Raw genomic sequence first — 27,572 nt, forward strand, 5'->3', positions numbered from 1 at the left:
CCGGCAAAAAAACAAAGACCCGAGCCCCGCTTACAGGGAGATCACCCGGCACAAAGCCGGCCAGGGCACAAAGCCGGCCAGGGCACCAAAGGTCCTGGTGACACCCTTGCACGACCAGAGCCCAGTGACAGGGTGGTCCTGTTGCCCAGAGCGCCCTTCTTTTGCCTCCACTTGTTGCCCAGACTTCCTCCGCTCCTCCCCCCGCTCTCTCTTGCCTTTGAAGGTCTTTCCGCACGCAATGTTTGGCTCTTCCTTCTTCTCCGCCAGCTCCTGTAATGGCAGAAGGACGCCGGTCGGGTCTGAGAGGGACACCGGCCCCCGGACAGAGCTCGCCACAGCACCACCCGAATCCCAGAGGCCCTCCCACCCGCAACCCCGTATAACCTAACACCACCACTCCCCCCCCCCTCCAAAAAAAAAACCCTCACAGATCGGCTTTTCTCACCCGATCGACGCTCCGGGGCTGCCACGCGTGCAGTGCCGGCCGGCGCTGGAGCTGGGCTCGGAGTTGGGAACTCTGGACAAAGGGGAGCTGGGCACACAAAAGCGGCGGCCAAGGAAGCTGCGCCCCTCCTTACGGGGGGCTCGAGCCGCTGCCGGCACTGCAGAGTGCCCGGGCCTGCAGGTCACTCATTGGCCAGCCCCGGACTTACAGGGCAGCCTCTGCTGGCTGCCTACAGCAGCCCGCCCAGCCCTGATTACAGGGCGGCCGAGCGGCTCCTGGGGACAGAGGGCTCCACGGCTCGTGGCACTCGCCCCGAGTACGGGGCGGGCACGCTGGCAGGTCGCCAGCCAGGACAGGCGGCCACCCAGGCAGAGACCCGGGCCCTGAACACAGGCGGGTCGCACGCTGGCCGCGCTACAGCCACGGGGCTTCGCTCTCTCCTTCGAAAGGAGGGGCAAGGAGGGGCAAGCCGGGACTCGCCCTCCGCTCGCGGGCTCAGAGGGGACCGACCCCCTGTTGCTGCACAGAGCCCTTCTTTCCCTCCCGGGAAGTTTAAGCTAAGTACGCTGCAGTGATTTCAACAGGGGCCTAAACGAGAAGCTCATTCGCTCGCTCACTCACACCCACAGACACACACACAGACACAGGCAGGCACACACAGACACACACACACACACACACAGGGACAAACAAAACTTCCCGCAAGAGAGAGCGAGCTCTGTGCAGCCAGTGTCTGGGGAGCCATCCCTTCCCACGAGCAGGAGAGCAGAGCCCCAGACCTGCCCCCCAGGACGCACGCAGGCCACAGCGACTCAACGTGCCGCGGGGCTTCACGGGGTGGCCAAAGGACAAATGCCGTGACACGCCCCGACTCCAGGGGGTCACGCTGGCCAGGCCGCCAGCAGCCAGAAAGCCGCCGGGGCCGGGGAAACGGCCCTCCCCTGCTTACAGGGCGGGCGTGGGGTCCGGAGAGCCCCATTTCCCCCTCGGCGCGGAGACAGCGCCGCTCACTCTCCTGACAGGGCCGCCCTTCTCTCCGGGCAGCCAAACCGTGGGGCAAGGTGGCAAAAGACCAGAGACCCGAGCCCTGCTTACAGGGAGGTCACCCAGCGCAGCGCCGGCCAGGGCACCAGAAGTGCCGGCAACGGTCTCGTGCGACCGCAGCCCCGGTAACAGGGAGGTCCCCTTTGTCCAGAGCTTCCTTCTCTCGCCCCACTCCTCTCTTCAGCCCGCCGCTCCTCACGATGCCTCGCCTTTCTTCTCCAGGAGCTGCTGCTTGGAAGGGGGGCACAGTCAGGCGCCAGCTCCCCCACCCGGAGGATGGAGCAGAGGCCCCAGCCCTGCTTCCAGGGCGCTGGCCCAGCTCAAAGCACTGCCAGGCCTGCCCGGGCCGGACCTGGGCCCGGCTCGCAGGCACCGTTGCCTCCCAGCCTCCTGCCTTTCCCCGTGCCTCTCTTCCTCCCAAGCTGCTCCTGGGGCTGACAGCACACAGAAAGAGGGCTAGGGCAGGGCACGCCCAGCCCTGCACGTCTCAGCCCCACGCCTCTGAAAGGCCGGGGCCAGGGACGCCGGCCTGCTCACAGGGGAGGGTCCCTCGTCCCTCCCAGCACCTCCCCTTAAGCACAGGGGATGCTCACGGCCTTCCTTACTTACAGGGGGTTCTCCCTTGGCTCGGCCCGCTCAACGAGCCCCGTGCACTTCAAGGCTCCCATCTACGCCCGAGTTATGGGCTGGCCGTCCTGACTGCAGCTCACCACCACGGTGGGCTTTAGGAGCCCCGCTTCCCGCCTCGGCTGCGGAGACGGTGCTGCTCCCCCCCCTCAGACGCTTGCCACCTGCCCGGGCAGCCGAACCATGGGGCAACGTGGCAAAAGGCCGGCAAAAAAACAAAGACCCGAGCCCCGCTTACAGGGAGATCACCCGGCACAAAGCCGGCCAGGGCACAAAGCCGGCCAGGGCACCAAAGGTCCTGGTGACACCCTTGCACGACCAGAGCCCAGTGACAGGGTGGTCCTGTTGCCCAGAGCGCCCTTCTTTTGCCTCCACTTGTTGCCCAGACTTCCTCCGCTCCTCCCCCCGCTCTCTCTTGCCTTTGAAGGTCTTTCCGCACGCAATGTTTGGCTCTTCCTTCTTCTCCGCCAGCTCCTGTAATGGCAGAAGGACGCCGGTCGGGTCTGAGAGGGACACCGGCCCCCGGACAGAGCTCGCCACAGCACCACCCGAATCCCAGAGGCCCTCCCACCCGCAACCCCGTATAACCTAACACCACCACTCCCCCCCCCCCCCAAAAAAAAAACCCTCACAGATCGGCTTTTCTCACCCGATCGACGCTCCGGGGCTGCCACGCGTGCAGTGCCGGCCGGCGCTGGAGCTGGGCTCGGAGTTGGGAACTCTGGACAAAGGGGAGCTGGGCACACAAAAGCGGCGGCCAAGGAAGCTGCGCCCCTCCTTACGGGGGGCTCGAGCCGCTGCCGGCACTGCAGAGTGCCCGGGCCTGCAGGTCACTCATTGGCCAGCCCCGGACTTACAGGGCAGCCTCTGCTGGCTGCCTACAGCAGCCCGCCCAGCCCTGATTACAGGGCGGCCGAGCGGCTCCTGGGGACAGAGGGCTCCACGGCTCGTGGCACTCGCCCCGAGTACGGGGCGGGCACGCTGGCAGGTCGCCAGCCAGGACAGGCGGCCACCCAGGCAGAGACCCGGGCCCTGAACACAGGCGGGTCGCACGCTGGCCGCGCTACAGCCACGGGGCTTCGCTCTCTCCTTCGAAAGGAGGGGCAAGGAGGGGCAAGCCGGGACTCGCCCTCCGCTCGCGGGCTCAGAGGGGACCGACCCCCTGTTGCTGCACAGAGCCCTTCTTTCCCTCCCGGGAAGTTTAAGCTAAGTACGCTGCAGTGATTTCAACAGGGGCCTAAACGAGAAGCTCATTCGCTCGCTCACTCACACCCACAGACACACACACAGACACAGGCAGGCACACACAGACACACACACACACACACACAGGGACAAACAAAACTTCCCGCAAGAGAGAGCGAGCTCTGTGCAGCCAGTGTCTGGGGAGCCATCCCTTCCCACGAGCAGGAGAGCAGAGCCCCAGACCTGCCCCCCAGGACGCACGCAGGCCACAGCGACTCAACGTGCCGCGGGGCTTCACGGGGTGGCCAAAGGACAAATGCCGTGACACGCCCCGACTCCAGGGGGTCACGCTGGCCAGGCCGCCAGCAGCCAGAAAGCCGCCGGGGCCGGGGAAACGGCCCTCCCCTGCTTACAGGGCGGGCGTGGGGTCCGGAGAGCCCCATTTCCCCCTCGGCACGGAGACAGCGCCGCTCACTCTCCTGACAGGGCCGCCCTTCTCTCCGGGCAGCCAAACCGTGGGGCAAGGTGGCAAAAGACCAGAGACCCGAGCCCTGCTTACAGGGAGGTCACCCAGCGCAGCGCCGGCCAGGGCACCAGAAGTGCCGGCAACGGTCTCGTGCGACCGCAGCCCCGGTAACAGGGAGGTCCCCTTTGTCCAGAGCTTCCTTCTCTCGCCCCAATCCTCTCTTCAGCCCGCCGCTCCTCACGATGCCTCGCCTTTCTTCTCCAGGAGCTGCTGCTTGGAAGGGGGGCACAGTCAGGCGCCAGCTCCCCCACCCGGAGGATGGAGCAGAGGCCCCAGCCCTGCTTCCAGGGCGCTGGCCCAGCTCAAAGCACTGCCAGGCCTGCCCGGGCCGGACCTGGGCCCGGCTCGCAGGCACCGTTGCCTCCCAGCCTCCTGCCTTTCCCCGTGCCTCTCTTCCTCCCAAGCTGCTCCTGGGGCTGACAGCACACAGAAAGAGGGCTAGGGCAGGGCACGCCCAGCCCTGCACGTCTCAGCCCCACGCCTCTGAAAGGCCGGGGCCAGGGACGCCGGCCTGCTCACAGGGGAGGGTCCCTCGTCCCTCCCAGCACCTCCCCTTAAGCACAGGGGATGCTCACGGCCTTCCTTACTTACAGGGGGTTCTCCCTTGGCTCGGCCCGCTCAACGAGCCCCGTGCACTTCAAGGCTCCCATCTACGCCCGAGTTATGGGCTGGCCGTCCTGACTGCAGCTCACCACCACGGTGGGCTTTAGGAGCCCCGCTTCCCGCCTCGGCTGCGGAGACGGTGCTGCTCACCCCCCTCAGACGCTTGCCACCTGCCCGGGCAGCCGAACCATGGGGCAACGTGGCAAAAGGCCGGCAAAAAAACAAAGACCCGAGCCCCGCTTACAGGGAGATCACCCGGCACAAAGCCGGCCAGGGCACAAAGCCGGCCAGGGCACCAAAGGTCCTGGTGACACCCTTGCACGACCAGAGCCCAGTGACAGGGTGGTCCTGTTGCCCAGAGCGCCCTTCTTTTGCCCCCACTTGTTGCCCAGACTTCCTCCGCTCCTCTCCCTGCTCTCTCTTGCCTTTGAAGGTCTTTCCGCACGCAATGTTCGGCTCTTCCTTCTTCTCCGCCAGCTCCTGTAATGGCAGAAGGACGCCGGTCGGGTCTGAGAGGGACACCGGCCCCCGGACAGAGCTCGCCACAGCACCACCCGAATCCCAGAGGCCCTCCCACCCGCAACCCCGTATAACCTAACACCACCACTCCCCCCCCCCTCCAAAAAAAAAACCCTCACAGATCGGCTTTTCTCACCCGATCGACGCTCCGGGGCTGCCACGCGTGCAGTGCCGGCCGGCGCTGGAGCTGGGCTCGGAGTTGGGAACTCTGGACAAAGGGGAGCTGGGCACACAAAAGCGGCGGCCAAGGAAGCTGCGCCCCTCCTTACGGGGGGCTCGAGCCGCTGCCGGCACTGCAGAGTGCCCGGGCCTGCAGGTCACTCATTGGCCAGCCCCGGACTTACAGGGCAGCCTCTGCTGGCTGCCTACAGCAGCCCGCCCAGCCCTGATTACAGGGCGGCCGAGCGGCTCCTGGGGACAGAGGGCTCCACGGCTCGTGGCACTCGCCCCGAGTACGGGGCGGGCACGCTGGCAGGTCGCCAGCCAGGACAGGCGGCCACCCAGGCAGAGACCCGGGCCCTGAACACAGGCGGGTCGCACGCTGGCCGCGCTACAGCCACGGGGCTTCGCTCTCTCCTTCGAAAGGAGGGGCAAGGAGGGGCAAGCCGGGACTCGCCCTCCGCTCGCGGGCTCAGAGGGGACCGACCCCCTGTTGCTGCACAGAGCCCTTCTTTCCCTCCCGGGAAGTTTAAGCTAAGTACGCTGCAGTGATTTCAACAGGGGCCTAAACGAGAAGCTCATTCGCTCGCTCACTCACACCCACAGACACACACACAGACACAGGCAGGCACACACAGACACACACACACACACACAGACAGGGACAAACAAAACTTCCCGCAAGAGAGAGCGAGCTCTGTGCAGCCAGTGTCTGGGGAGCCATCCCTTCCCACGAGCAGGAGAGCAGAGCCCCAGACCTGCCCCCCAGGACGCACGCAGGCCACAGCGACTCAACGTGCCGCGGGGCTTCACGGGGTGGCCAAAGGACAAATGCCGTGACACGCCCCGACTCCAGGGGGTCACGCTGGCCAGGCCGCCAGCAGCCAGAAAGCCGCCGGGGCCGGGGAAACGGCCCTCCCCTGCTTACAGGGCGGGCGTGGGGTCCGGAGAGCCCCATTTCCCCCTCGGCGCGGAGACAGCGCCGCTCACTCTCCTGACAGGGCCGCCCTTCTCTCCGGGCAGCCAAACCGTGGGGCAAGGTGGCAAAAGACCAGAGACCCGAGCCCTGCTTACAGGGAGGTCACCCAGCGCAGCGCCGGCCAGGGCACCAGAAGTGCCGGCAACGGTCTCGTGCGACCGCAGCCCCGGTAACAGGGAGGTCCCCTTTGTCCAGAGCTTCCTTCTCTCGCCCCACTCCTCTCTTCAGCCCGCCGCTCCTCACGATGCCTCGCCTTTCTTCTCCAGGAGCTGCTGCTTGGAAGGGGGGCACAGTCAGGCGCCAGCTCCCCCACCCGGAGGATGGAGCAGAGGCCCCAGCCCTGCTTCCAGGGCGCTGGCCCAGCTCAAAGCACTGCCAGGCCTGCCCGGGCCGGACCTGGGCCCGGCTCGCAGGCACCGTTGCCTCCCAGCCTCCTGCCTTTCCCCGTGCCTCTCTTCCTCCCAAGCTGCTCCTGGGGCTGACAGCACACAGAAAGAGGGCTAGGGCAGGGCACGCCCAGCCCTGCACGTCTCAGCCCCACGCCTCTGAAAGGCCGGGGCCAGGGACGCCGGCCTGCTCACAGGGGAGGGTCCCTCGTCCCTCCCAGCACCTCCCCTTAAGCACAGGGGATGCTCACGGCCTTCCTTACTTACAGGGGGTTCTCCCTTGGCTCGGCCCGCTCAACGAGCCCCGTGCACTTCAAGGCTCCCATCTACGCCCGAGTTATGGGCTGGCCGTCCTGACTGCAGCTCACCACCACGGTGGGCTTTAGGAGCCCCGCTTCCCGCCTCGGCTGCGGAGACGGTGCTGCTCCCCCCCCTCAGACGCTTGCCACCTGCCCGGGCAGCCGAACCATGGGGCAACGTGGCAAAAGGCCGGCAAAAAAACAAAGACCCGAGCCCCGCTTACAGGGAGATCACCCGGCACAAAGCCGGCCAGGGCACAAAGCCGGCCAGGGCACCAAAGGTCCTGGTGACACCCTTGCACGACCAGAGCCCACTGACAGGGTGGTCCTGTTGCCCAGAGCGCCCTTCTTTTGCCTCCACTTGTTGCCCAGACTTCCTCCGCTCCTCCCCCCGCTCTCTCTTGCCTTTGAAGGTCTTTCCGCACGCAATGTTTGGCTCTTCCTTCTTCTCCGCCAGCTCCTGTAATGGCAGAAGGACGCCGGTCGGGTCTGAGAGGGACACCGGCCCCCGGACAGAGCTCGCCACAGCACCACCCGAATCCCAGAGGCCCTCCCACCCGCAACCCCGTATAACCTAACACCACCACTCCCCCCCCCCTCCAAAAAAAAAACCCTCACAGATCGGCTTTTCTCACCCGATCGACGCTCCGGGGCTGCCACGCGTGCAGTGCCGGCCGGCGCTGGAGCTGGGCTCGGAGTTGGGAACTCTGGACAAAGGGGAGCTGGGCACACAAAAGCGGCGGCCAAGGAAGCTGCGCCCCTCCTTACGGGGGGCTCGAGCCGCTGCCGGCACTGCAGAGTGCCCGGGCCTGCAGGTCACTCATTGGCCAGCCCCGGACTTACAGGGCAGCCTCTGCTGGCTGCCTACAGCAGCCCGCCCAGCCCTGATTACAGGGCGGCCGAGCGGCTCCTGGGGACAGAGGGCTCCACGGCTCGTGGCACTCGCCCCGAGTACGGGGCGGGCACGCTGGCAGGTCGCCAGCCAGGACAGGCGGCCACCCAGGCAGAGACCCGGGCCCTGAACACAGGCGGGTCGCACGCTGGCCGCGCTACAGCCACGGGGCTTCGCTCTCTCCTTCGAAAGGAGGGGCAAGGAGGGGCAAGCCGGGACTCGCCCTCCGCTCGCGGGCTCAGAGGGGACCGACCCCCTGTTGCTGCACAGAGCCCTTCTTTCCCTCCCGGGAAGTTTAAGCTAAGTACGCTGCAGTGATTTCAACAGGGGCCTAAACGAGAAGCTCATTCGCTCGCTCACTCACACCCACAGACACACACACAGACACAGGCAGGCACACACAGACACACACACACACACACACAGGGACAAACAAAACTTCCCGCAAGAGAGAGCGAGCTCTGTGCAGCCAGTGTCTGGGGAGCCATCCCTTCCCACGAGCAGGAGAGCAGAGCCCCAGACCTGCCCCCCAGGACGCACGCAGGCCACAGCGACTCAACGTGCCGCGGGGCTTCACGGGGTGGCCAAAGGACAAATGCCGTGACACGCCCCGACTCCAGGGGGTCACGCTGGCCAGGCCGCCAGCAGCCAGAAAGCCGCCGGGGCCGGGGAAACGGCCCTCCCCTGCTTACAGGGCGGGCGTGGGGTCCGGAGAGCCCCATTTCCCCCTCGGCGCGGAGACAGCGCCGCTCACTCTCCTGACAGGGCCGCCCTTCTCTCCGGGCAGCCAAACCGTGGGGCAAGGTGGCAAAAGACCAGAGACCCGAGCCCTGCTTACAGGGAGGTCACCCAGCGCAGCGCCGGCCAGGGCACCAGAAGTGCCGGCAACGGTCTCGTGCGACCGCAGCCCCGGTAACAGGGAGGTCCCCTTTGTCCAGAGCTTCCTTCTCTCGCCCCACTCCTCTCTTCAGCCCGCCGCTCCTCACGATGCCTCGCCTTTCTTCTCCAGGAGCTGCTGCTTGGAAGGGGGGCACAGTCAGGCGCCAGCTCCCCCACCCGGAGGATGGAGCAGAGGCCCCAGCCCTGCTTCCAGGGCGCTGGCCCAGCTCAAAGCACTGCCAGGCCTGCCCGGGCCGGACCTGGGCCCGGCTCGCAGGCACCGTTGCCTCCCAGCCTCCTGCCTTTCCCCGTGCCTCTCTTCCTCCCAAGCTGCTCCTGGGGCTGACAGCACACAGAAAGAGGGCTAGGGCAGGGCACGCCCAGCCCTGCACGTCTCAGCCCCACGCCTCTGAAAGGCCGGGGCCAGGGACGCCGGCCTGCTCACAGGGGAGGGTCCCTCGTCCCTCCCAGCACCTCCCCTTAAGCACAGGGGATGCTCACGGCCTTCCTTACTTACAGGGGGTTCTCCCTTGGCTCGGCCCGCTCAACGAGCCCCGTGCACTTCAAGGCTCCCATCTACGCCCGAGTTATGGGCTGGCCGTCCTGACTGCAGCTCACCACCACGGTGGGCTTTAGGAGCCCCGCTTCCCGCCTCGGCTGCGGAGACGGTGCTGCTCACCCCCCTCAGACGCTTGCCACCTGCCCGGGCAGCCGAACCATGGGGCAACGTGGCAAAAGGCCGGCAAAAAAACAAAGACCCGAGCCCCGCTTACAGGGAGATCACCCGGCACAAAGCCGGCCAGGGCACAAAGCCGGCCAGGGCACCAAAGGTCCTGGTGACACCCTTGCACGACCAGAGCCCAGTGACAGGGTGGTCCTGTTGCCCAGAGCGCCCTTCTTTTGCCCCCACTTGTTGCCCAGACTTCCTCCGCTCCTCTCCCTGCTCTCTCTTGCCTTTGAAGGTCTTTCCGCACGCAATGTTCGGCTCTTCCTTCTTCTCCGCCAGCTCCTGTAATGGCAGAAGGACGCCGGTCGGGTCTGAGAGGGACACCGGCCCCCGGACAGAGCTCGCCACAGCACCACCCGAATCCCAGAGGCCCTCCCACCCGCAACCCCGTATAACCTAACACCACCACTCCCCCCCCCCTCCAAAAAAAAAACCCTCACAGATCGGCTTTTCTCACCCGATCGACGCTCCGGGGCTGCCACGCGTGCAGTGCCGGCCGGCGCTGGAGCTGGGCTCGGAGTTGGGAACTCTGGACAAAGGGGAGCTGGGCACACAAAAGCGGCGGCCAAGGAAGCTGCGCCCCTCCTTACGGGGGGCTCGAGCCGCTGCCGGCACTGCAGAGTGCCCGGGCCTGCAGGTCACTCATTGGCCAGCCCCGGACTTACAGGGCAGCCTCTGCTGGCTGCCTACAGCAGCCCGCCCAGCCCTGATTACAGGGCGGCCGAGCGGCTCCTGGGGACAGAGGGCTCCACGGCTCGTGGCACTCGCCCCGAGTACGGGGCGGGCACGCTGGCAGGTCGCCAGCCAGGACAGGCGGCCACCCAGGCAGAGACCCGGGCCCTGAACACAGGCGGGTCGCACGCTGGCCGCGCTACAGCCACGGGGCTTCGCTCTCTCCTTCGAAAGGAGGGGCAAGGAGGGGCAAGCCGGGACTCGCCCTCCGCTCGCGGGCTCAGAGGGGACCGACCCCCTGTTGCTGCACAGAGCCCTTCTTTCCCTCCCGGGAAGTTTAAGCTAAGTACGCTGCAGTGATTTCAACAGGGGCCTAAACGAGAAGCTCATTCGCTCGCTCACTCACACCCACAGACACACACACAGACACAGGCAGGCACACACAGACACACACACACACACACAGACAGGGACAAACAAAACTTCCCGCAAGAGAGAGCGAGCTCTGTGCAGCCAGTGTCTGGGGAGCCATCCCTTCCCACGAGCAGGAGAGCAGAGCCCCAGACCTGCCCCCCAGGACGCACGCAGGCCACAGCGACTCAACGTGCCGCGGGGCTTCACGGGGTGGCCAAAGGACAAATGCCGTGACACGCCCCGACTCCAGGGGGTCACGCTGGCCAGGCCGCCAGCAGCCAGAAAGCCGCCGGGGCCGGGGAAACGGCCCTCCCCTGCTTACAGGGCGGGCGTGGGGTCCGGAGAGCCCCATTTCCCCCTCGGCGCGGAGACAGCGCCGCTCACTCTCCTGACAGGGCCGCCCTTCTCTCCGGGCAGCCAAACCGTGGGGCAAGGTGGCAAAAGACCAGAGACCCGAGCCCTGCTTACAGGGAGGTCACCCAGCGCAGCGCCGGCCAGGGCACCAGAAGTGCCGGCAACGGTCTCGTGCGACCGCAGCCCCGGTAACAGGGAGGTCCCCTTTGTCCAGAGCTTCCTTCTCTCGCCCCACTCCTCTCTTCAGCCCGCCGCTCCTCACGATGCCTCGCCTTTCTTCTCCAGGAGCTGCTGCTTGGAAGGGGGGCACAGTCAGGCGCCAGCTCCCCCACCCGGAGGATGGAGCAGAGGCCCCAGCCCTGCTTCCAGGGCGCTGGCCCAGCTCAAAGCACTGCCAGGCCTGCCCGGGCCGGACCTGGGCCCGGCTCGCAGGCACCGTTGCCTCCCAGCCTCCTGCCTTTCCCCGTGCCTCTCTTCCTCCCAAGCTGCTCCTGGGGCTGACAGCACACAGAAAGAGGGCTAGGGCAGGGCACGCCCAGCCCTGCACGTCTCAGCCCCACGCCTCTGAAAGGCCGGGGCCAGGGACGCCGGCCTGCTCACAGGGGAGGGTCCCTCGTCCCTCCCAGCACCTCCCCTTAAGCACAGGGGATGCTCACGGCCTTCCTTACTTACAGGGGGTTCTCCCTTGGCTCGGCCCGCTCAACGAGCCCCGTGCACTTCAAGGCTCCCATCTACGCCCGAGTTATGGGCTGGCCGTCCTGACTGCAGCTCACCACCACGGTGGGCTTTAGGAGCCCCGCTTCCCGCCTCGGCTGCGGAGACGGTGCTGCTCCCCCCCCTCAGACGCTTGCCACCTGCCCGGGCAGCCGAACCATGGGGCAACGTGGCAAAAGGCCGGCAAAAAAACAAAGACCCGAGCCCCGCTTACAGGGAGATCACCCGGCACAAAGCCGGCCAGGGCACAAAGCCGGCCAGGGCACCAAAGGTCCTGGTGACACCCTTGCACGACCAGAGCCCAGTGACAGGGTGGTCCTGTTGCCCAGAGCGCCCTTCTTTTGCCTCCACTTGTTGCCCAGACTTCCTCCGCTCCTCCCCCCGCTCTCTCTTGCCTTTGAAGGTCTTTCCGCACGCAATGTTTGGCTCTTCCTTCTTCTCCGCCAGCTCCTGTAATGGCAGAAGGACGCCGGTCGGGTCTGAGAGGGACACCGGCCCCCGGACAGAGCTCGCCACAGCACCACCCGAATCCCAGAGGCCCTCCCACCCGCAACCCCGTATAACCTAACACCACCACTCCCCCCCCCCTCCAAAAAAAAAACCCTCACAGATCGGCTTTTCTCACCCGATCGACGCTCCGGGGCTGCCACGCGTGCAGTGCCGGCCGGCGCTGGAGCTGGGCTCGGAGTTGGGAACTCTGGACAAAGGGGAGCTGGGCACACAAAAGCGGCGGCCAAGGAAGCTGCGCCCCTCCTTACGGGGGGCTCGAGCCGCTGCCGGCACTGCAGAGTGCCCGGGCCTGCAGGTCACTCATTGGCCAGCCCCGGACTTACAGGGCAGCCTCTGCTGGCTGCCTACAGCAGCCCGCCCAGCCCTGATTACAGGGCGGCCGAGCGGCTCCTGGGGACAGAGGGCTCCACGGCTCGTGGCACTCGCCCCGAGTACGGGGCGGGCACGCTGGCAGGTCGCCAGCCAGGACAGGCGGCCACCCAGGCAGAGACCCGGGCCCTGAACACAGGCGGGTCGCACGCTGGCCGCGCTACAGCCACGGGGCTTCGCTCTCTCCTTCGAAAGGAGGGGCAAGGAGGGGCAAGCCGGGACTCGCCCTCCGCTCGCGGGCTCAGAGGGGACCGACCCCCTGTTGCTGCACAGAGCCCTTCTTTCCCTCCCGGGAAGTTTAAGCTAAGTACGCTGCAGTGATTTCAACAGGGGCCTAAACGAGAAGCTCATTCGCTCGCTCACTCACACCCACAGACACACACACAGACACAGGCAGGCACACACAGACACACACACACACACACACAGGGACAAACAAAACTTCCCGCAAGAGAGAGCGAGCTCTGTGCAGCCAGTGTCTGGGGAGCCATCCCTTCCCACGAGCAGGAGAGCAGAGCCCCAGACCTGCCCCCCAGGACGCACGCAGGCCACAGCGACTCAACGTGCCGCGGGGCTTCACGGGGTGGCCAAAGGACAAATGCCGTGACACGCCCCGACTCCAGGGGGTCACGCTGGCCAGGCCGCCAGCAGCCAGAAAGCCGCCGGGGCCGGGGAAACGGCCCTCCCCTGCTTACAGGGCGGGCGTGGGGTCCGGAGAGCCCCATTTCCCCCTCGGCGCGGAGACAGCGCCGCTCACTCTCCTGACAGGGCCGCCCTTCTCTCCGGGCAGCCAAACCGTGGGGCAAGGTGGCAAAAGACCAGAGACCCGAGCCCTGCTTACAGGGAGGTCACCCAGCGCAGCGCCGGCCAGGGCACCAGAAGTGCCGGCAACGGTCTCGTGCGACCGCAGCCCCGGTAACAGGGAGGTCCCCTTTGTCCAGAGCTTCCTTCTCTCGCCCCACTCCTCTCTTCAGCCCGCCGCTCCTCACGATGCCTCGCCTTTCTTCTCCAGGAGCTGCTGCTTGGAAGGGGGGCACAGTCAGGCGCCAGCTCCCCCACCCGGAGGATGGAGCAGAGGCCCCAGCCCTGCTTCCAGGGCGCTGGCCCAGCTCAAAGCACTGCCAGGCCTGCCCGGGCCGGACCTGGGCCCGGCTCGCAGGCACCGTTGCCTCCCAGCCTCCTGCCTTTCCCCGTGCCTCTCTTCCTCCCAAGCTGCTCCTGGGGCTGACAGCACACAGAAAGAGGGCTAGGGCAGGGCACGCCCAGCCCTGCACGTCTCAGCCCCACGCCTCTGAAAGGCCGGGGCCAGGGACGCCGGCCTGCTCACAGGGGAGGGTCCCTCGTCCCTCCCAGCACCTCCCCTTAAGCACAGGGGATGCTCACGGCCTTCCTTACTTACAGGGGGTTCTCCCTTGGCTCGGCCCGCTCAACGAGCCCCGTGCACTTCAAGGCTCCCATCTACGCCCGAGTTATGGGCTGGCCGTCCTGACTGCAGCTCACCACCACGGTGGGCTTTAGGAGCCCCGCTTCCCGCCTCGGCTGCGGAGACGGTGCTGCTCCCCCCCCTCAGACGCTTGCCACCTGCCCGGGCAGCCGAACCATGGGGCAACGTGGCAAAAGGCCGGCAAAAAAACAAAGACCCGAGCCCCGCTTACAGGGAGATCACCCGGCACAAAGCCGGCCAGGGCACAAAGCCGGCCAGGGCACCAAAGGTCCTGGTGACACCCTTGCACGACCAGAGCCCAGTGACAGGGTGGTCCTGTTGCCCAGAGCGCCCTTCTTTTGCCTCCACTTGTTGCCCAGACTTCCTCCGCTCCTCCCCCCGCTCTCTCTTGCCTTTGAAGGTCTTTCCGCACGCAATGTTTGGCTCTTCCTTCTTCTCCGCCAGCTCCTGTAATGGCAGAAGGACGCCGGTCGGGTCTGAGAGGGACACCGGCCCCCGGACAGAGCTCGCCACAGCACCACCCGAATCCCAGAGGCCCTCCCACCCGCAACCCCGTATAACCTAACACCACCACTCCCCCCCCCCCCCCAAAAAAAAAACCCTCACAGATCGGCTTTTCTCACCCGATCGACGCTCCGGGGCTGCCACGCGTGCAGTGCCGGCCGGCGCTGGAGCTGGGCTCGGAGTTGGGAACTCTGGACAAAGGGGAGCTGGGCACACAAAAGCGGCGGCCAAGGAAGCTGCGCCCCTCCTTACGGGGGGCTCGAGCCGCTGCCGGCACTGCAGAGTGCCCGGGCCTGCAGGTCACTCATTGGCCAGCCCCGGACTTACAGGGCAGCCTCTGCTGGCTGCCTACAGCAGCCCGCCCAGCCCTGATTACAGGGCGGCCGAGCGGCTCCTGGGGACAGAGGGCTCCACGGCTCGTGGCACTCGCCCCGAGTACGGGGCGGGCACGCTGGCAGGTCGCCAGCCAGGACAGGCGGCCACCCAGGCAGAGACCCGGGCCCTGAACACAGGCGGGTCGCACGCTGGCCGCGCTACAGCCACGGGGCTTCGCTCTCTCCTTCGAAAGGAGGGGCAAGGAGGGGCAAGCCGGGACTCGCCCTCCGCTCGCGGGCTCAGAGGGGACCGACCCCCTGTTGCTGCACAGAGCCCTTCTTTCCCTCCCGGGAAGTTTAAGCTAAGTACGCTGCAGTGATTTCAACAGGGGCCTAAACGAGAAGCTCATTCGCTCGCTCACTCACACCCACAGACACACACACAGACACAGGCAGGCACACACAGACACACACACACACACACACAGGGACAAACAAAACTTCCCGCAAGAGAGAGCGAGCTCTGTGCAGCCAGTGTCTGGGGAGCCATCCCTTCCCACGAGCAGGAGAGCAGAGCCCCAGACCTGCCCCCCAGGACGCACGCAGGCCACAGCGACTCAACGTGCCGCGGGGCTTCACGGGGTGGCCAAAGGACAAATGCCGTGACACGCCCCGACTCCAGGGGGTCACGCTGGCCAGGCCGCCAGCAGCCAGAAAGCCGCCGGGGCCGGGGAAACGGCCCTCCCCTGCTTACAGGGCGGGCGTGGGGTCCGGAGAGCCCCATTTCCCCCTCGGCGCGGAGACAGCGCCGCTCACTCTCCTGACAGGGCCGCCCTTCTCTCCGGGCAGCCAAACCGTGGGGCAAGGTGGCAAAAGACCAGAGACCCGAGCCCTGCTTACAGGGAGGTCACCCAGCGCAGCGCCGGCCAGGGCACCAGAAGTGCCGGCAACGGTCTCGTGCGACCGCAGCCCCGGTAACAGGGAGGTCCCCTTTGTCCAGAGCTTCCTTCTCTCGCCCCAATCCTCTCTTCAGCCCGCCGCTCCTCACGATGCCTCGCCTTTCTTCTCCAGGAGCTGCTGCTTGGAAGGGGGGCACAGTCAGGCGCCAGCTCCCCCACCCGGAGGATGGAGCAGAGGCCCCAGCCCTGCTTCCAGGGCGCTGGCCCAGCTCAAAGCACTGCCAGGCCTGCCCGGGCCGGACCTGGGCCCGGCTCGCAGGCACCGTTGCCTCCCAGCCTCCTGCCTTTCCCCGTGCCTCTCTTCCTCCCAAGCTGCTCCTGGGGCTGACAGCACACAGAAAGAGGGCTAGGGCAGGGCACGCCCAGCCCTGCACGTCTCAGCCCCACGCCTCTGAAAGGCCGGGGCCAGGGACGCCGGCCTGCTCACAGGGGAGGGTCCCTCGTCCCTCCCAGCACCTCCCCTTAAGCACAGGGGATGCTCACGGCCTTCCTTACTTACAGGGGGTTCTCCCTTGGCTCGGCCCGCTCAACGAGCCCCGTGCACTTCAAGGCTCCCATCTACGCCCGAGTTATGGGCTGGCCGTCCTGACTGCAGCTCACCACCACGGTGGGCTTTAGGAGCCCCGCTTCCCGCCTCGGCTGCGGAGACGGTGCTGCTCCCCCCCCTCAGACGCTTGCCACCTGCCCGGGCAGCCGAACCATGGGGCAACGTGGCAAAAGGCCGGCAAAAAAACAAAGACCCGAGCCCCGCTTACAGGGAGATCACCCGGCACAAAGCCGGCCAGGGCACAAAGCCGGCCAGGGCACCAAAGGTCCTGGTGACACCCTTGCACGACCAGAGCCCAGTGACAGGGTGGTCCTGTTGCCCAGAGCGCCCTTCTTTTGCCTCCACTTGTTGCCCAGACTTCCTCCGCTCCTCCCCCCGCTCTCTCTTGCCTTTGAAGGTCTTTCCGCACGCAATGTTTGGCTCTTCCTTCTTCTCCGCCAGCTCCTGTAATGGCAGAAGGACGCCGGTCGGGTCTGAGAGGGACACCGGCCCCCGGACAGAGCTCGCCACAGCACCACCCGAATCCCAGAGGCCCTCCCACCCGCAACCCCGTATAACCTAACACCACCACTCCCCCCCCCCCCAAAAAAAAAACCCTCACAGATCGGCTTTTCTCACCCGATCGACGCTCCGGGGCTGCCACGCGTGCAGTGCCGGCCGGCGCTGGAGCTGGGCTCGGAGTTGGGAACTCTGGACAAAGGGGAGCTGGGCACACAAAAGCGGCGGCCAAGGAAGCTGCGCCCCTCCTTACGGGGGGCTCGAGCCGCTGCCGGCACTGCAGAGTGCCCGGGCCTGCAGGTCACTCATTGGCCAGCCCCGGACTTACAGGGCAGCCTCTGCTGGCTGCCTACAGCAGCCCGCCCAGCCCTGATTACAGGGCGGCCGAGCGGCTCCTGGGGACAGAGGGCTCCACGGCTCGTGGCACTCGCCCCGAGTACGGGGCGGGCACGCTGGCAGGTCGCCAGCCAGGACAGGCGGCCACCCAGGCAGAGACCCGGGCCCTGAACACAGGCGGGTCGCACGCTGGCCGCGCTACAGCCACGGGGCTTCGCTCTCTCCTTCGAAAGGAGGGGCAAGGAGGGGCAAGCCGGGACTCGCCCTCCGCTCGCGGGCTCAGAGGGGACCGACCCCCTGTTGCTGCACAGAGCCCTTCTTTCCCTCCCGGGAAGTTTAAGCTAAGTACGCTGCAGTGATTTCAACAGGGGCCTAAACGAGAAGCTCATTCGCTCGCTCACTCACACCCACAGACACACACACAGACACAGGCAGGCACACACAGACACACACACACACACACACAGGGACAAACAAAACTTCCCGCAAGAGAGAGCGAGCTCTGTGCAGCCAGTGTCTGGGGAGCCATCCCTTCCCACGAGCAGGAGAGCAGAGCCCCAGACCTGCCCCCCAGGACGCACGCAGGCCACAGCGACTCAACGTGCCGCGGGGCTTCACGGGGTGGCCAAAGGACAAATGCCGTGACACGCCCCGACTCCAGGGGGTCACGCTGGCCAGGCCGCCAGCAGCCAGAAAGCCGCCGGGGCCGGGGAAACGGCCCTCCCCTGCTTACAGGGCGGGCGTGGGGTCCGGAGAGCCCCATTTCCCCCTCGGCGCGGAGACAGCGCCGCTCACTCTCCTGACAGGGCCGCCCTTCTCTCCGGGCAGCCAAACCGTGGGGCAAGGTGGCAAAAGACCAGAGACCCGAGCCCTGCTTACAGGGAGGTCACCCAGCGCAGCGCCGGCCAGGGCACCAGAAGTGCCGGCAACGGTCTCGTGCGACCGCAGCCCCGGTAACAGGGAGGTCCCCTTTGTCCAGAGCTTCCTTCTCTCGCCCCACTCCTCTCTTCAGCCCGCCGCTCCTCACGATGCCTCGCCTTTCTTCTCCAGGAGCTGCTGCTTGGAAGGGGGGCACAGTCAGGCGCCAGCTCCCCCACCCGGAGGATGGAGCAGAGGCCCCAGCCCTGCTTCCAGGGCGCTGGCCCAGCTCAAAGCACTGCCAGGCCTGCCCGGGCCGGACCTGGGCCCGGCTCGCAGGCACCGTTGCCTCCCAGCCTCCTGCCTTTCCCCGTGCCTCTCTTCCTCCCAAGCTGCTCCTGGGGCTGACAGCACACAGAAAGAGGGCTAGGGCAGGGCACGCCCAGCCCTGCACGTCTCAGCCCCACGCCTCTGAAAGGCCGGGGCCAGGGACGCCGGCCTGCTCACAGGGGAGGGTCCCTCGTCCCTCCCAGCACCTCCCCTTAAGCACAGGGGATGCTCACGGCCTTCCTTACTTACAGGGGGTTCTCCCTTGGCTCGGCCCGCTCAACGAGCCCCGTGCACTTCAAGGCTCCCATCTACGCCCGAGTTATGGGCTGGCCGTCCTGACTGCAGCTCACCACCACGGTGGGCTTTAGGAGCCCCGCTTCCCGCCTCGGCTGCGGAGACGGTGCTGCTCACCCCCCTCAGACGCTTGCCACCTGCCCGGGCAGCCGAACCATGGGGCAACGTGGCAAAAGGCCGGCAAAAAAACAAAGACCCGAGCCCCGCTTACAGGGAGATCACCCGGCACAAAGCCGGCCAGGGCACAAAGCCGGCCAGGGCACCAAAGGTCCTGGTGACACCCTTGCACGACCAGAGCCCACTGACAGGGTGGTCCTGTTGCCCAGAGCGCCCTTCTTTTGCCTCCACTTGTTGCCCAGACTTCCTCCGCTCCTCCCCCCGCTCTCTCTTGCCTTTGAAGGTCTTTCCGCACGCAATGTTTGGCTCTTCCTTCTTCTCCGCCAGCTCCTGTAATGGCAGAAGGATGCCGGTCGGGTCTGAGAGGGACACCGGCCCCCGGACAGAGCTCGCCACAGCACCACCCGAATCCCAGAGGCCCTCCCACCCGCAACCCCGTATAACCTAACACCACCACTCCCCCCCCCCCCCCAAAAAAAAAAACCCTCACAGATCGGCTTTTCTCACCCGATCGACGCTCCGGGGCTGCCACGCGTGCAGTGCCGGCCGGCGCTGGAGCTGGGCTCGGAGTTGGGAACTCTGGACAAAGGGGAGCTGGGCACACAAAAGCGGCGGCCAAGGAAGCTGCGCCCCTCCTTACGGGGGGCTCGAGCCGCTGCCGGCACTGCAGAGTGCCCGGGCCTGCAGGTCACTCATTGGCCAGCCCCGGACTTACAGGGCAGCCTCTGCTGGCTGCCTACAGCAGCCCGCCCAGCCCTGATTACAGGGCGGCCGAGCGGCTCCTGGGGACAGAGGGCTCCACGGCTCGTGGCACTCGCCCCGAGTACGGGGCGGGCACGCTGGCAGGTCGCCAGCCAGGACAGGCGGCCACCCAGGCAGAGACCCGGGCCCTGAACACAGGCGGGTCGCACGCTGGCCGCGCTACAGCCACGGGGCTTCGCTCTCTCCTTCGAAAGGAGGGGCAAGGAGGGGCAAGCCGGGACTCGCCCTCCGCTCGCGGGCTCAGAGGGGACCGACCCCCTGTTGCTGCACAGAGCCCTTCTTTCCCTCCCGGGAAGTTTAAGCTAAGTACGCTGCAGTGATTTCAACAGGGGCCTAAACGAGAAGCTCATTCGCTCGCTCACTCACACCCACAGACACACACACAGACACAGGCAGGCACACACAGACACACACACACACACACACAGGGACAAACAAAACTTCCCGCAAGAGAGAGCGAGCTCTGTGCAGCCAGTGTCTGGGGAGCCATCCCTTCCCACGAGCAGGAGAGCAGAGCCCCAGACCTGCCCCCCAGGACGCACGCAGGCCACAGCGACTCAACGTGCCGCGGGGCTTCACGGGGTGGCCAAGGGACAAATGCCGTGACACGCCCCGACTCCAGGGGGTCACGCTGGCCAGGCCGCCAGCAGCCAGAAAGCCGCCGGGGCCGGGGAAACGGCCCTCCCCTGCTTACAGGGCGGGCGTGGGGTCCGGAGAGCCCCATTTCCCCCTCGGCGCGGAGACAGCGCCGCTCACTCTCCTGACAGGGCCGCCCTTCTCTCCGGGCAGCCAAACCGTGGGGCAAGGTGGCAAAAGACCAGAGACCCGAGCCCTGCTTACAGGGAGGTCACCCAGCGCAGCGCCGGCCAGGGCACCAGAAGTGCCGGCAACGGTCTCGTGCGACCGCAGCCCCGGTAACAGGGAGGTCCCCTTTGTCCAGAGCTTCCTTCTCTCGCCCCACTCCTCTCTTCAGCCCGCCGCTCCTCACAATGCCTCGCCTTTCTTCTCCAGGAGCTGCTGCTTGGAAGGGGGGGTACGGTCAGATGCCAGCTTCCCCACAGGGAGGACAGAGGGAAGGCGGCCCTCCTCGCCCATACCCCAACACCACCACCACCCCCACCCCCCCCCCCGAGAAAACCTCACAGATCAGCTTGTCTCACCCAGTTGGCGCTTCAATGATCCCTGCAGGGACGACTGCGACGGCCACTCATCTGCTCCGGGCTCCTGGCTGCATCCAGCGGGGCCTTGGACCCTCCTCAGCCCCTGCGGCAACGCTGCTCGCCCCCCCAAGCGGGTCCAGTCCACCCCCCGCCCGCCCCGCGGCGACGGTGCTCCCCCCACTCCCACCTCAGACGGCGATGTCGCTGCTCCCCCGTCCCGGACTGCGGCCCCCCCCCCGCGTCGGACGGCGACGGCGCTCTTCCCCCAACCCCTCCCCTCCTCCGGCGGCGACGGCGCTCCCCCCCTCCCCCCCCGGCGGCGGCGCTCCACCCCGCCCCAGACAGGTCCCACTACCCTTCCCCTCAGGTGGCCGCTCCGCCCCTCACAGCGGCGCTTTGCCCGGAGCGCCCTTCTCTTTCCTGCACTTGTTGCTCAGACTTCCTCCGCTCCTCCTGCCGCTCTGTCTTGTCTTGCGGGTCCTTCTGCACGCGATGTTTGTCTCTTCTTTCTGCTCCACCACCAGCTGTTGCAAAGGCAAGAAGACACCGTCGGGTCTGAGAGGGTCGCCGGCCCCCGGACAGAGCTCGCCACAGCACCACCCGAATCTCAGCGCCTCCCCCCCCCGCCCCGCCCCGCCAAAAACTCACAGATCGGCTTTACTCACCCAGCTGCTGCTCCAGTGCTTCCCGCAGAGACGACTGCGACCGCCACTCCTCTGCTCCGGACTCCTGGCCGCGTCTGGCGGGGCTGCACCGGCCCCCTTCCCCTCAGGCGGCCGCTCCGCCCCTCATCGTGACTTTCCCGCCCTTCCCCTTCCCACAGGCGGGTCCCGCCCCCTTCCCCTCAGGCGGCCGCTGCGCCCCCACATGGACTTTCCCGCCCTCACAGTCCATTACCTGGGCTACAGTACTTGATCTTGTCCAGAGAGTGGCGGTGTGGTTGCCTCTTGCCTCTCTGCCTATAAGCAGCGGATGCCATAATCCAATTGTATTGAAGGCAATTTTGTGTTTTATTAGCTGCTATTAAAAAAAAAATATTTTAGGGAAGTATACACGCAGGGATACTTTTGTAACTGAGTGATCTGTTTAACCATCCTCCAACCCTTAATATACAATACTATTAGAAGTAGTAAACATATTAAAGTTGGAATTAGGAAAATCAGACCGAGTCCTGTTTGTGGTGGTGACCATCCAGATAAGCTTTCCCACCATCGATGTTCTTCAAGGAAAGAAAAGAGAACTGTCTCGGGGTGGAGGGGGGGGAAGGCTGAACAGGTTACCCCTTAGGATACAGGATAAATCCATCTCGTACTGAGTTTCTTTTACTCCATTGTTGTCACTAGCATCCCATGCTAGAGGTAGAGGGGGTGCATCTAAAATTGGTGAAGGTTTAAATGGCTGCTGTAACGCTCGTGGGTCAAGTATTAATAGGCATTTGTAAGTTAGATATGTTTTTAATTCGAGTATCAGAGTTTTAATCGCTTCTTCATGTTCTGAATGCCAACTCCACCGTTTTCCTTTTTGTAAATGCAAATACAGTGGACAGGCAATGGAGAATCCAGGTACCTGTTTTCTCCAATACCCTAAAGTACCCATTACAAAGCTGCTGTAATTTTTTTTCTAGATTGGGGCATTTCTGATTGTTTCTACCCCCCTCTGGGAGTCTGGTAAAGGTATGCTGGCTACCCTCCCATGTAAATGCAAATTTTTGTTTTGCCTTCTTCCCCTAAGGGAAAAACCATGTCTTTGACATGTAGCACTGCCAGCCAAGGACGTGCAGGGACTTGCAGCCTAGTCGTTAAGGCTGCATTGTTGGGGACTGCCGCTGACAATGGGGCTCTATTTAAGCACTTAAATGCCCATAATGGCCTGTTCAACGCCACCTCCCCCTCTGGTTTACTGACTGGCCAAACAGGAAAATTGCGGGGGGGGGGGGGGGGGTGGGGGGTGGTGGAAGCGAGTTGTGGAAGTAATCTGTCGTTTTTCTAAATCTGCAATAGAAAGCTGCTTAGCAACTTATTTACTTACTTCTAGCAAGTTATAGTACTACTTATAGTAGTTTTTAATTTTGCTAAGAATCCTGCTTGCCCAGACTGTTCTGTGGAATTTTACCAAGGACTGCCGTGTTCATCAAAACAAAGCAGTTTACTGTGAAAATCTACCAAGAACTGCAGTGTTCAGCAAAATATCATGTTTTTGTCCTCGAGGAACAGGTGTGCTCTAACTAGTTGGGCCTCGGTAATGAGTAAAGATAGACATATACGGATGGTAGAAGTTTCATTGCTTCCCTTAAATAAGATAGCATGAGTAAACCGGCTGAAAAACATTTTTGTTTTTCAAGAAATTGGCTAAGAGAATCTGCGCATGCTCCGGGGAAAAAACAAGGTGAGAAAGACTACGAGCCTTCCTCCCAAAGACCCCGAAGACGCCCCCCAGGAGGCAATGCACAGGTGCAAAGAACATAAACTGCTGACACCAGCCTCTAGAACTAACCCAGCCTTACTCATGCATATGTATGTTTGTGTTATGTAATCCAGTGAATAAGTGTATCCACACTCTGTAACGTTTTGGTAAAATGTGCTGTTGGTGTGCAAGGTTTGTGGAGAAATCCCCTTGCACCCCGGCCGGAGTAAAACATACCTGCTTTATAACTCCATTTCGAGTTGTAGAGTCTTTTTCCGCGAATCAAAGACCACTGCAGATCCATTGCAAGCAGCACAAAACGACAGTACAGCGAGGCCTGTGCTGGTCATTATCAGCATCCCGTGTCGCTGCAGCTTCCAAGGTGCTGCTTGGAAGGAAAGTTCAGTCAGGCGCCAGCTCCCCGACACGGAGGACAGAGGGAGGCCGGCCTCTGGAGGGAGGTCCCCAGAGCGCTTCCCACACCCACCCCCCCACCCCACCCCCCCGCCCATACCCCAACACCCCCCCACCCTGAAAAGAAACTCACTGATCAGCTTTTCTCACTCTTCTCACTCAATCGGCGCTCCGGGGCTGCCACGTGTGCAGTACCGGCCGGCGCTGGAGCTGGGCTCAGAGTCGGGAACTCTGGACAAATGGGAGCTGGGCACACAAAGCGGCAGCAAAGCTCCCTTCTCTCGCCCCGCTCCTCTCTTCAGCCCGCTGCGCCTCAAGATGCCTTGTCTTCCCCAGGAGCTGCTGCTTGGAAGGAGAGTACGGTCAGGTGCCAGCTCCCCCACCCGGAGGACAGAGGCAATCCGGTCCCCCACCCATACCCCAACACCCCCCTCCCTCCCTCCCCGCCCCCCCCCCCAAAAAAACCTCACAGATCAGCTTTTCTCACCCAATCGGCACTCCGGGGTTGCCACGCATGCAGTCCCGACCGGCGCTGGAGCTGGGCTCGGAGTTGGGAACTCTGGACAAATGGGAGCTGGGCACACAAAGTGGCAGCCAAAGAAACTGCGCCCCTGCTTACAGGGGTCTCCAGCCGCTGCCGGCACTGCAGCGTGCCCGGGCCTGCAGGTCACCGGCCAGCCCCGGACTTACAGGGCAGCCTCTGCTGGCTGCCCAACGCAGGCAGCCCGCCCAGCCCTGATTACAGGGCGGCCAAGCGGCTCCTGGGGACATAAGGCTCCACGGCTTGTGGCACTCGCCCCGACTACAGGGCGGGCACACTGGCAGGTCGCCAGCAGGACAGGCGGCCACCCAGGCAGAGACCCAGGCCCTGAACACAGGCGGGTCGCACGTCGGCCACGGGGCTTCGCTCTGTCCTTCGAAAGGAGGGGCAAGCCGGGACTCGCCCTCCGCTCGCGGGCTCAGAGGGGACCGACCCCCTGTTGCTGCACAGAGCCCTTCTTTCCCTCCCGGGAAGTTTAAGCTAAGTACACTGCAGCGATTTCAACAGGGGCCTAAACGAGAAGCTCATTCGCTCGCTCACTCACACCCACAGACACACACACAGGCAGGCACACACACAGACACACAGACACACACACACACACACACAGGGACAAACAAAACTTCCCGGAAGAGAGAGCGAGCTCTGTGCAGCCAGAGTCTGGGGAGCCATCCCTTCCCACGAGCAGGAGAGCAGAGCCCCAGACCTGCCCCGCAGGACGCACGCAGGCCACAGGGACTCAACGTGCCGCGGGGCTTCACGGGTGGCCAAGGGACAAATGCCGTGACACGCCCCGACTCCAGGGGGTCACGCTGGCCAGGCCGCCAGCAGCCAGAAAGCCGCCGGGGCCGGGGAAACGGCCCTCCCCTGCTTACAGGGTGGGCGTGGGGTCCGGAGAGCCCCATTTCCCCCTTGGCGCGGAGACAGCGCCGCTCACTCTCCTGACAGGGCCGCCCTTCTCTCCGGGCAGCCAAACCGTGGGGCAAGGTGGCAAAAGACCAGAGACCCGAGCCCTGCTTACAGGGAGGTCACCCAGCGCAGCGCCGGCCAGCGTACCAAAGGTGCCAGCAACGGTCTTGTGCGACTGCAGCCCCGGTAATGGGGAAGCACCTTTGTCCAGAGCTCCCTTCTCTCGCCCCACTCCTCTCTTCAGCCCGCCGCTCCTCACAATGCCTCTTCTTTCTTCTTCAGGAGCTGCTGCTTGGAAGGGGGGGTACGGTCAGATGCCAGCTTCCCCACAGGGAGGACAGAGGGAAGGCGGCCCTCCCCGCCCATACCCCAACACCACCACCCCCCCCACCCCCCCCCGAGAAAACCTCACAGATCAGCTTGTCTCACCCAGTTGGTGCTTCAATGATCCCTGCAGGGACGACTGCGACGGCCACTCATCTGCTCCGGGCTCCTGGCTGCATCCAGCGGGGCCTTGGACCCTCCTCAGCCCCTGCGGCGACGGTGCTCGCCCCCCCAAGCGGGTCCAGTCCACCCCCCGCCCGCCCCGCGGCGACGGTGCTCCCCCCGCTCCCGCCTCAGACGGCGCTGTCGCTGCTCCCCCGTCCCAGACTGCAGCCCCCCCCGCGTCGGACAGCAACGGCGCTCTTCCCCCCCACCCCTCCCCCCCCCCGGCGGCGACGGCGCTCCCCCCCTCCCGGGCGGCGACTTCCCCCCCACCCCAGGCGGCGACGGTGCTCCCCCCCACAGACGGCTCCACACCACCCCCCGCCCGCCCCGCGGCGACAACGCTCTCCCCCCCACCACGGCGACGGCGCTCCCCCCCGCCCCAGACTGCGACCCCCCCGCGTCGGACGGCGACGGCGCTCTTCCCCCAACCCCTCCCCTCCTCCGGCGGCGACGGCGCTCCCCCCCCCCCCCCCGGCGGCGGCTTCCCCCCACCCCAGGCGGCGACGGTGCTCCCCCCCACAGACGGCTCCACACCACCCCCCGCCCGCCCCGCGGCGACGACACTCTCCCCCCCCCGGCGACGGCGCTCCCCCCCGCCCCAGACAGGTCCCACTACCCTTCCCCTCAGGTGGCCGCTCCGCCCCTCACAGCGGCGCTTTGCCCGGAGCGCCCTTCTCTTTCCTGCACTTGTTGCTCAGACTTCCTCCGCTCCTCCTGCCGCTCTCTCTTGTCTTGCGGGTCTTTCTGCTCCACCACCAGCTGTTGCAAGGGCAAGAAGACGCCGTCGGGTCTGAGAGGGTCGCCGGCCCCCGGACAGAGCTCGCCACAGCACCACCCGAATCTCAGCGTCTCCCCCCCCCCGCCCCGCCCCGCCAAAAACTCACAGATCGGCTTTACTCACCCAGTTGCTGCTCCACAGCTTCCCGCAGAGACGACTGCGACCGCCACTGCTCTGCTCGGACTCCTGGCCGCGTCTGGCGGGGCTGGACCCGCCCCCTTCCCCTCAGGCGGCCGCTCCGCCCCTCACAGCGGCGCGCGACTTTCCCGCCCTTCCCCTTCCCACAGGCGGGTCCCGCCCCCTTCCCCTCAGGCGGCCGCTCCGCCACCACAGCGACTTTTCCGCCCTCACCATCTATTACCTGGGCTACAGTACTTCATTTCTTGTGGCCTTTCTGAGATATAAGCATTATACGTCAGGCATCTTTTTAGAGCCAAAGGCACCTTCACACACACCAATAGCGAGCAAAACTCCTGGAGATGGGAAATTTAGAGCAATGCAGGTTAAGAAGATAAGAGAGAACATTATTACATAGCCACGACTGTTGCGAGTGCAGTGGAAATCATATGTCAAACAGTGAGCCAAAGTCAGACAAGTAGTGTAATGACAGCTCGCAAAAGCCCTGCAAAAGACACCGAGGACGAGGTGATTGGTTTATCTCCCCAGATCGGTGTGTAGCTCGGGGGGATGTGGGTGGAATCACACCTAGCACCAAGCAGCCCAACAAGGAGGAGCGGGGAGGGGTAAGAATTGCACCACCACAATCCACCCTGTGACTAAAGTCAATTTATCTTGTCCATAGAGTGGCAGTGGCAACTGAGGCGCAGACTCGCCATGAATATAATATTAAGAATATATAAAGCCATTGCTTATAGGTTATGTGGTCTTGACAGACAAGAGACACCGCATCCCAGTGTCAGCACCTTCTGTAAAAACTGCCGCTTTTGGGGGCGGGGGGGGGGGGGGGGCGGGGGCCTAGAGCCCGGTGCCGGGCTTGACCTGGTGCCGGGCTTGGCCGCAGGCAGTTGCCCCGCGGCAGGGGGGGGGGGCTCGGGGAGGCCCGGGGCGCTTGCAGGTGGGGGGGCGTGAATGCTGAGTACAGAGATCCACACAGTCGGTTTTCCAGATAGAACACTGTGCCGGCGTTAATGCCGTTTTTAAAAGTGCCAGCCAATCCCATGGGACCAATTGACATCCATGAGCAATTGCCTCCAGTATACCTGTTGTAAATGAGTTTAAGTCTGTCCTCATTAACGGTCTTCTGTAGTTCTTTAATAACAGAAAAATGCAGTCCTTCACAACGTGGCTGACGTCCTGGCTCATAAATTACAGGAGCAACAATCTTTCTTGCCATGTCCATATCCCCTTGCGCCAAGGCTTCTTGCCTCACTTTTACCCACGATCATCCCCAGCTAAGGGAGGACAGAGCCCAGGTTGTCTTTTAGGATTTACAGTGTCAGGGTCTAAAAGATTATCACAGTCTAGAGACCCAGCATATAAATCTTGCTCCCGGGGTTCAAAATATGCGTCCTTGCCCTCTGGGTTCTCATTCTCTGTGTTAACAGTCTGGCCGCGTTCATTATTTTGTCTTTTTATTATCTCAAAATCTGGA

The 27,572-nt window shown here is 64.6% G+C and overlaps 1 protein-coding gene across 1 annotated transcript in view; it reads right to left on the minus strand.

Moving 5' to 3' along the window:
* LOC141949235 (uncharacterized) overlaps positions 1-27,572 on the minus strand; it is an 82,781-nt gene that overhangs the window by 49,881 nt on the left and 5,328 nt on the right. The window lies entirely within an intron of this gene.

Source organism: Strix uralensis, chromosome 13 (genome assembly GCF_047716275.1).
Source record: "Strix uralensis isolate ZFMK-TIS-50842 chromosome 13, bStrUra1, whole genome shotgun sequence".
NCBI lineage: Eukaryota > Metazoa > Chordata > Aves > Strigiformes > Strigidae > Strix > Strix uralensis.